Raw genomic sequence first — 10,290 nt, forward strand, 5'->3', positions numbered from 1 at the left:
TTGATATTTTAATCTCTCATTTACTAAAAGTCCTAGGATACCTTGATCGCAAGTATATCCATGTTAGTTCCCTGATTTCATCACAACCACATTAAAAGATGTATATGTGAATTATTTCTAGAAAGAAACCTAAAGTGTAAAAGCACAATTAAGTTTAACTCCCTAAAAGCACTAAGTTATATGGAATAAGACTAATCAAGACAATCAAACGTGTAAAAGCACTAATTCGATTTAACCAAGGTTATGATTCATTTGTGACTAGTAGGATATATCACTACAAGCACTACCCACAATTATGCTACTTAGAATCAGGGATAAACAACTTTTTCGTATTGAAAACCTTAATATAACTTTAGAAATGAATGCAAATCAGATTGATTCCGGACTCAACCAAACAAACAATCAAATCATATGACAATATAAACCATGAATCATAAACAATAAATTATTGAGACAAAACTAATGCCATGAATCAAATAACATGTTGAGAAATCAACTTTATCCCATAACCAATATTATGTGTTTAGCTACTCATAGCTTTTGAGTTCATCATAATCATAAAAATAATGAAATGAAGAATATGAAAAATAAATGAAAGCAAACCCTACTCTCCGCTCTCCTAATCTCCAGGTAATAATACGTTATCCCCCAAAGTTTTTAGAAGACTTTTTCCTTTTGTAGCTTCTCTTTGTTTCCAAAAGTAGGTCTAATCTTCAAAGTCCATCACCAAAAAGTACACCAAGCCCATGTGTAAAAAATAACTCTCTGGAAATTCTGGGTCCAAAACTGGGTTGTCGGATTACTGACATCATTACCGGAATCTGGTCTCTGTCGCCGGAATCTGGTAACCGGGAAACTGACTCTGGCCGCCTTTGTCATCAGAAACTGTCACCAGCAAGTGCATACTCCCATCATCTCAACTTTACTTTTCTGCAGTTCAAACATTCACAAGAAGAACTATTTAAACCAATTCCTTGTTCTTGCGAAAACATACCCAAAAGCGCGACTCCAAACTCATATATCCCACGGCCAAATCTTGCATCCAACACGCTCTATCTTTATGATTCACTGAAATATTATGATTCATGCTTCAATTTCAGAAATCCAATAACCAGAACTGGTACTGCCGGCTCACCATTCTCACTACATTTCCGCACAATTTTTGCAGCTTCAAAATCCATTTCCTGCGCAGTGTCATGCATCCATTTCCTTCAAATCCAATTACAAACTCTACTTCAGCTGCTGCAACATCGATTCCTATACATGCATCTACATTCCTGCAACTCACATTTACTTCAACCTCATTGCATTCACCACTGCTTCTTACTTGCAGTCCCATTCTCTCAGCAAGATCAACTCAATTCATAACCCATCTCTTATATGGAGCACAGGACTTCATCTCAGTTCAAAAAAAACTTTCCCTGTCTGCATCCTACATACATCTACAAATTTGTCATAAAGTGCACATCAATGCTATCTTTCACAGCTGCAACATCAACCAGACCCATCTTTACTTGCTCTTTCTGTAGCACATTCCCTGGCAACTTCCTCTTTGTATTTCACCAGCAACAGCTCTATCTTTAGCTCATTCCTGAGAACCCCAACAATACCATGGCAAACTCAACACACATCGTCCTCTTGTGTTCAGCTCAAGCCATCACCCTGAACTGCACTACTTTGCATACCATCAACACTACCTGTAGTGCTTCATCTCACCAGCATCACTCTGTAGCTCCACTTTGTAGCTTCAATACCTGCCAATTCAAACCTACCACCACTGCTGCAACACCATTTCTAGCCATAACAATCACCACCTGACACAGTTACTCCATCTTAGTCTTGTCCACCACTTCCTCAAGCTTCTATGTAACAACAACAACACCAAGTCACCATTTGAGCTTCACTTCAGCTGCAATGTTGCTATTTCAATGCCAACTGCAACAACATATCCATTGCCTTGCTGTCACCAGCACAACCATCTCAATCCAAAAGCAATACAGTTCCTTCACCTGCCACAGGACTTCAGATCACCCTTAGCAGCAACTGCACCCTTTCCTGCATTCTACTTCTGTCTCGGGCCATCTTCAATTGCAACATCTCAAGCCTGCTCTAACATTCATCTAGACAGCATCACTGGTTCATTGCAGTATCTCAATCTCAACAGAAGCACCATTAACTTCCCTGGTTCAAACTAGTCTTGAAAACTCCACCAGATGTTCATCATTTCGAACACAAACCAACCTGCAATCTTGATCTACAACCACCACACTAATTCGAGCCACAGATTCACACAAACATTCAACAAAAGCCATGTCTTCACATCTTCTTTCCACCTGAATTTCAAGCATAAAACAGACCCAACTCTCTACCAAATCCAACCAACAAAACCCATTTCAGATCTCATACAAACCCTTGAAAATCATCAGTAACAGAACTATTTCCATCAAACCCAAACTTCCAACTCATCATAGATTCTTCTTGATTCCTTCATTTCTTGTTCTTAAACGTAATTTCGACAGAAACCCCCATCTCCTTTGGTCATTATAAACCCTAGTTCTTCATGAATCTATACTTACTGACCAGTTCAACCATCATCAACAAAAACAATCAGTTTCTGTCTGTTCTTCACGATTCAAACGCAGAATCACATCAAGAATCTTACAATTCCCATTTCCTTACTCGATCTCAATTCAGAACAGCTTATTCTTCTCAATTTCTCCCTGAATTTCCCGGCATCTACAACTCTCAGGCGCCTCCACTTTCTCTCTTGATTTCAGGTGGAGTAAAGGCCGACAAAGTTATGAGGAAATGATTATTGTATGATATTTTTAAGTTTTGTGTAGGAATCCCACTCAAGTGAAGTAGATAGGGGGTACCCATAAATATAGGCCAACCAAATAGCAGCCCTTATGTTGACTTTTCTCGACACTCATGTCACTCGCCTGCGCCCTTATGCTCCAATAGAACGCTTTGTCCTTCTTTCGAGTTCCTCCAGCAACCATCTTTTATTCCTCAGATTCACTTCTTCTCTTCAATGTCTCTTCATCACTAAAGTTGTCATGATTTTCAGACAGAATTTGCATCACTAAAGCCGACATACTTTTCAGACAGAGATGAAGAAATATAAGCAAATAATGAGAAATAATCCGCCTCCAACAACATCTGCACCTTTTTTCCTTTTAAGCGACGTTTCCACTTCTTTTGTTCAAAATGACTCCAAAGTACCTAAATACTCAAAAACAAACATAAGATACATAATTTACAAGAAAACTTAGCAAAGAAAGCATAAACAATAGATAAATATTAAGGTGTTTTAGACACCTATCAAATTCCCCCACACTTAGACTTTGCTAGTCCTCGAGCAAATCAAACAAAATAATTCTAAAACATACATACAACTCCGTGTCGTCGAGGCTACGTTTACTCTTAGCATAAATAACAAGCCTTTAAACCCCTAGGTGTCCCTAGTGGACGAGTTTTAATCTCGTGAAGGTTTACAAGAGGTGTACCTACAAATCCTTTACTTCCAAAATCCAGCTACCTATGAAAAGTCTAAAAATGACACTAAACATTTTGTAATTAGCATACTATCAATGATTACAGGATGAAGTACCCACTTTCAAATCCATTTCATAAATTAGTAACATAGCTTTATCATAAAGTTGAACACAACCACACTACTTGGAATCGAATCGACCACAATCACATGAAAAGATTAAGAAGATGAATATAGAAAGTAGATGGTGGCGAACTGTTGACTAAAGTGAACGGTGTTTCCTATATCTGTCTGAAGGTCACTGCCAAAACAAACCTAAAAATCCTATTGGATTGAGCTACTGGTCTGAATACTAATATCAACACGACTGGCATATACAAGGGAACCAGCGGTCGACAAACTTAATTCTATACCAATTCACTGGGATATACAAGGGAACCAGTGATCGATTTTATTCAACACAATAATAATATTTTTTTATTTTTTTTTTCAATTTTGTTTTTTCCTTTTTTTTTTCAAATCGACAACATGATTGGATCCAATCGCATGATTGTGTCAGCAGATTACATGGTAATTTTCATGGATCCTATATTCCACGCTTGTTTAGGCGACGAAGACAGGGAGAACACACACATATTGCTATCCAAGTGTCAATCTTTTTTTTCCGTTTGGTCAAATTGGTCCGGTCTCTTCTTTCTTTTTTTATTTTTTTTTTGTAGTAACTCAATCACTCTATTTCATCCTAGTAGGGATAAGAATTCGATGCTGGTGCCCCACCAAATCACTTAGAGAAACAATAGATAAATATGGAAAAATAAAAATAGATAGTGATATGGTGACGACTCCGAGATATGGTGACAACTAACAAGTTATTTATTTTTATATTTTGTTTGTTTCATATGAATAGACTCTACTAATGGGTTCCTCAACTCCTATGTTTTCATTAGTGTAAGGCACAAGTTGCTAGATTTCGGAGTTTATAAAGCAATTTTTTCTTTTTCCTATTTTTCTATTTTTTTTCACTAAAGGCATCAAATCAACTAACTAAAGGCAACAAACAAACTATACAAACATATAAATGCTCCCCCACACTTAAACTTTACGTTGTCCTCAATGTAAAATTTAGTCATTCAAAGTAAAGTTCAAGGTGGGAAATTCCGCAAATGATATGCAAAAACAAAGATAAAACGCTTAAAAATAAAAATATAAAGATAAAGATACAAAACCGGTGGGTTGCCTCCCACTTAGCGCTTGGTTTAATGTCGTCAGCCCGACTATCTCCTTGTTTGTTACGCCATAGCCGGCTTCCAACACATTATGGAAATCGGATTGAATGGTACTTGGGTGTTTCCTCGCCTCAAAGATGTTGAAGTGTATGACTTCTTAGTCAAACTCCATGGTCAAGGTGTCATTATGGACATCAATCTTCGTTATAGCGGTGCTCATAAATGGTCTACCCAACAGTAAATGTGTAGACGAGGATGAATTCACACCACTCATGTCTAAAACGTAGAAATCCACTGGAAATATTAGTCCTTTTACCTGCACCAAAACATCCTCAACAATCCCTTTCGGGTAAACATTAGATTTATCGGCAAGTTGAATAACTATGTCGGTTTCCTGAAGAGGACCAAGATTTAAAGCATCATAAATTGAAGTAAGCATAACATTAATAGAGGCTCATAAATCTAGCATAGCTTTTGTAAACCTCGTTTACCAATAGTACATGGAATAGTGAAACTACCGGGATCTTTCAATTTAGGTAGGAGTTTCTTTTTAAGATACGCCGAAGCGTTCTCCCCCGCAGTCATTACTTCATTACCGGTTAGCTTGTGCTTGTTAGTGCACAATTCCTATACAAACTTTGCATAGCGAGGAGTTTGCCTAATTACTTCAATGAGTGGAATATTCACTTGGACCTTCTTAAAAACATCCCAAATATCTTTATCTTGTTCCACCTTCCTATTAGCTTTTGCGAACCTTCCAGGAAAAGGTAGAGGAGGAACATAAGAAGAAACAAGAGGTTTAGAGTTGGACTTAGTTACCTCGGGAGTTTGGGGAAAATATGTGTTATTTCCCTTCAAAATTGGTTCCTTTGGGGCTTCTTCTTTACCCGAATTAGTAACTTCGGTTTGCACAAGTAGTGTACCACTTCCCAACGTAATAGCATTGACACCCTCTCTTGGGTTAAGAGGTTGGGAAGGGAGTTTCTCACGATTTTGTGCATGCAACTGATTAATCTCCTCGGCCATGAAACCAACTTGTGTTTGTAAGTCCTTGACTGCATCCTCCGTTCTTTGCATAAAAGATTTCAGCAACTCTTCCATATTTGACCCCTGATTTTGAGGTTGTTGTTGCTGGAATTGTTGTTGTGACGGTTGAACAACTTGTGATTGCAACTCCTTAATTGTATTATCCGTTTTCTGCTGATTTAAGTCCGCTAGTTGTTGATTTTGTTGTAGCACGGAAATTAGAGTCTCCATCAAAGTAGCCATCTTTATCAATTCTGGACTTTGAACTTGTTGTGGTTGTTGCACTTTTTGTTGTAACTCACTCGGACGGTTGTAAACAGAATTTACACTTGCAACTTTCTCGTAAGTGTTGGAGTAAGTACCATACGGCTGAGTTGAGAAAATAGCATTGACTTGCTTCACATTCTCATAAGCTTCGCGTGACGGTTTTATAACCATGACTGCAACTTGTTGCATCATTGCCATCATATTGCTCATTTGTTGACGTAACTCAATAATCTCATCAACTTGATTAACTTCCTTGATAGGTGGCTCCGATCCACGACTTGAAAATTGTTGAGAATTTGCAGCCATACTCTCAATTAACTCTCCAGCTTGTGTCACCGTCTTGTTCATAAGTGCACCACCACTTGCAGCGTCGATAAGATTCCTATCACTTGATTGAAGACCTTCATAGAAGTATTGGATAATCATTGCATCACTGAATTGGTGATGAGGGAAGCTTGCCATAAATCTCTTGTATCGCTCCCAACATTCATACAAAGATTCTCCCACATTTTGCTTCATCCCACAAATCTCCTTGCGAATTTGAGTAGCCTTTGATGCAGGAAAATATCTCTCTAAAAAGAGTTTCTTCAACCCATTCCATGTTGTGACACTTCCGGAAGGCAAATAATACAACCAATCCTTAGCATTATCCGCTAAAGAGAATCGAAAAACTTTCAACATTGCACCATCCGCATCAGTCTCCGCTGGAAGCATGGCCATGATAATGGTGTGAAAGTCCATAAGATGCTTGTTTGGGTCTTCATTCACCATGCCATGGAACTTTGGTAACTCTCTAAGAAACCCCGGCTTGATCTCTAAGGTTGAATTTGTTTGAATACACCTCTGTTGTATATCAAGTTTATGAGAAGGCAAGTCCTTGAGTGTACGATCTGCATCACCCATTGCTTCTTCTTCTTCTTCAAAAGGTGGTTCTTGTTCAACCGGAACCTCTTGTTCTACAACTTCTTCTTCTACTTCCAACTCTTGTTCTTCTGTCTCGTCAAGTCTTGCTTGGAGTATTGTCCCTTCACGAGTAGTTATCCCGCATCTTGGATAATTCCAATTCTTGGGATCCAGGGCTTAGTACCTGAAAAAATTCTCACAAACAAGTGAGAAAAAAAGACAAAAAAACTAAAAGCAAAGATAAAAGCAATAAGAAACTAAAAATTTAATAACTAGCCGAATGCCTCCCCGGCAGCGGCGCCAAAATTTGATCGCAGTCGTATGCGTCAAAAATAATTCACTTTCTCACTTAACTAAATTTAAATGAAGAATGTGGTAAGAAAGAGTTCATTCCCACGGATAGGCTTTTGTTGTTATAAAATTTCAGTTTCTTAGTAACCAAGGGGGGTATTGAATTTTATCTAAGCAATAAAATAAAGCAAAGCAAATAAAATAGTTGGAATAATCAATAAGGAAAAGATATTAATCACGAGATAGTATCATTCACAAGCATGTATTTTCATCAATGACTAGAATTGATATTTTAATCTCTCATTTACTAAAAGTCCTAGGATACCTTGATCGCAAGTATATCCCTGTTAGTTCCCTGATTTCATCACAACCACATTAAAAGATGTATATGTGAATTATTTCTAGAAAGAAACCTAAAGTGTAAAAGCACAATTAAGTTTAACTCCCTAAAAGCACTAAGTTATATGGAATAAGACTAATCAAGGCAATCAAACGTGTAAAAACACTAATTCGATTTAACCAAGGTTATGATTCATTTGTGACTAGTAGGATATATCACTACAAGCACTACCCACAATTATGCTACTTAGAATCAGGGATAAACAACTTTTTCGTATTGAAAACCTTAATATAGCTTTAGAAATGAATGCAAATCAGATTGATTCCGGACTCAACCAAACAAACAATCAAATCATATGACAATATAAACCATGAATCATAAACAATAAATTATTGAGACAAAACTAATGCCATGAATCAAATAACATGTTGAGAAATCAACTTTATCCCATAACCAATATTATGTGTTTAGCTACTCATAGATTTTGAGTTCATCATAATCATAATCAATAATGAAATGAAGAATATGAAAAATAAATGAAAACAAACCCTAGTCTCCGCTCTCCTAAACTCCAAATAATATTACGTTATCCCCCAAAGTTTTTAGAAGACTTTTTCCTTTTGTAGCTTCTCTTTGTTTCCAAAAGTAGGTCTAATCTTCAAAATCCATCACCAAAAAGTACACCAAGCCCATGTGTAAAAAATAACTCTCCGGAAATTCTGGGTCCAAAACTGGGTTGTCGGATTACTGACATCATTACCGGAATACGGTCACTGTCGCCGGAATCCGGTCACAGGGAAACTGACTCTGGCCGCCTTTGTCATCAGAAACTGTCACCAGCAAGTGCATACTCCCATTTACTTCAACCTCATTGCATTCACCACTGCTTCTTACTTGCAGTCCCATTCTCTCAGCAAGATCAACTCAATTCATAACCCATCTCTTATATGGAGCACAGGACTTCATCTCAGTTCAAAACATTTCTTCCCTGTCTGCAGCCTACATACATCTACAAATTTGTCATAAAGTGCACATCAATGCTATCTTTCGCAGCTGCAACATCAACCAGACCCATCTTTACTTGCTCTTTCTCTAGCACATTCCCAGGAAACTTCCTCTTTGTATTTCACCAGCAACAGCTCTATGTTTAGCTCAATCCTGAGAACGCCAACAATACTATGGCAAACTCAACACACATCGTCCTCTTGTGTTCATCTCAAGCCATCACCCTGAACTGCACTACTCATCATACCATCAACACTACCTGTAATGCTTCATCTCACCTGCATCACTCTGTAGTTCCACTTTGCAGCTTCAATACCTGAGAATTCAAACTTACCACCACTGCTGCATCACCATTTCTATCCATAACAATCACCACCTGACACAGTTACTCCATCTTAGTCTTGTCCACCACTTCCTCAAGCTTCTATGTAACAACAACAACACCAAGTCACCATTTGAGCTTCACTTCAGCTGCAATGTTGCTATTTCAATGCCAACTGCAAAAACACAGCCATTTCCTTGCTGTCACCAGCACAACCATCTCAATCCAAAAGCAATACAGTTCCTTCACCTGCCACAGGACTTCAAATCACCCTTAGAAGCAACTGCACCCTTTCCTGCATTCTACTTATGTCTCGGACCATCTTCCATTGCAACAGCTCAAGCCTGCTCTAACATTCATCTAGACAGCATCACGGGTTCATTGCATTATCTCAATCTCAACAGCAGCACCAATAACTTCCCTGGTTCAAACTAGATGTTCATTATTTCGAACCCAAACCAACCTGCAATCTTGAGCTACAACCACCACACTAATTCGAGCCACAGATTCACACAAACATTCAACAAAAGCCATGTCTTCACAACTTCTTTCCACCTGAATTTCAAGCATAAAAAAGACACAATTCTCTACCAAATCCAACCAACAAATTCCATTTCAGATCTCATACAAACCCTTGAAAATCATCAGTAACAGAACTATTTCCATTAAACCCTAACTTCCAACTCATCACAGATTCTTCTTGATTCCTTCATTTCTTGCTCTTAAACGTAATTTCGATAGAAACCCCCATCTCCTTTGGTCATTATAAACCCTAGTTCTTCATGAATCTATACTTACTGACCAGTTCAACCATCATCAACAAAAACAATCAGTTTCTGTCTGTTATTCACGATTCAAACGCAGAATCACATCAAGAATCTTATAATTCCCATTTCCCTACTCGATCTCAATTCAGAACAGCTTCTTCTTCTCAATTTCTCCTTGAATTTCACGGCATCTCCACTCTCAGGCGCCTCCACTTTCTCTCTCGATTTCAGGTGGAGTAAAGGCCGAAAAATTTATGAGGAAATGATTATTGTCTGATATTTTTAGGTTTTGTGTAGGAATCCCACTCAAGTGAAGTAGATAGGGGGTACCCAGAAATATAGGCCAACCAAATAGCAGCCCTTATGTTGACTTTGCTCGACACTCATGTCTCTCGCTTGCGCCCTTATGCTCCAATAGAACGCTTTGTCCTTCTTTTGAGTTCCTCAAGCAACCGTCTTTTATTCCCCAGATTCAGTTCTTCTCTTCAATGTCTCTTCATCACTAAAGATGCCATGCTTTTCAGACAGAATTTGCAACACTAATGCCGACATACTTTTCAGACAGAGATGAAGAAATAAAAGCAAATAATGAGAAATAATCCGCCTCCAACAACATTTGCACCTTTTTGCCTTTTAAGCGACGTTTC

At 38.1% G+C, this 10,290-nt stretch overlaps 1 long non-coding RNA gene across 1 annotated transcript; it reads right to left on the minus strand.

Annotated features, from left to right (window-relative positions):
- Positions 1 to 967: 967 nt before the first annotated feature.
- LOC113289425 lies at positions 968 to 9,941 on the minus strand. Its single transcript, XR_003331010.1, has 2 exons — positions 8,417 to 9,941; positions 968 to 1,300 (listed from the first exon to the last, which is right to left on the minus strand). It is a non-coding gene; the product is annotated as an uncharacterized LOC113289425 (long non-coding RNA).
- Between the last annotated feature and the right edge of the window lie 349 nt (positions 9,942 to 10,290).

Source organism: Papaver somniferum, chromosome 6 (genome assembly GCF_003573695.1).
Source record: "Papaver somniferum cultivar HN1 chromosome 6, ASM357369v1, whole genome shotgun sequence".
NCBI classification, from domain to species: domain Eukaryota; kingdom Viridiplantae; phylum Streptophyta; class Magnoliopsida; order Ranunculales; family Papaveraceae; genus Papaver; species Papaver somniferum.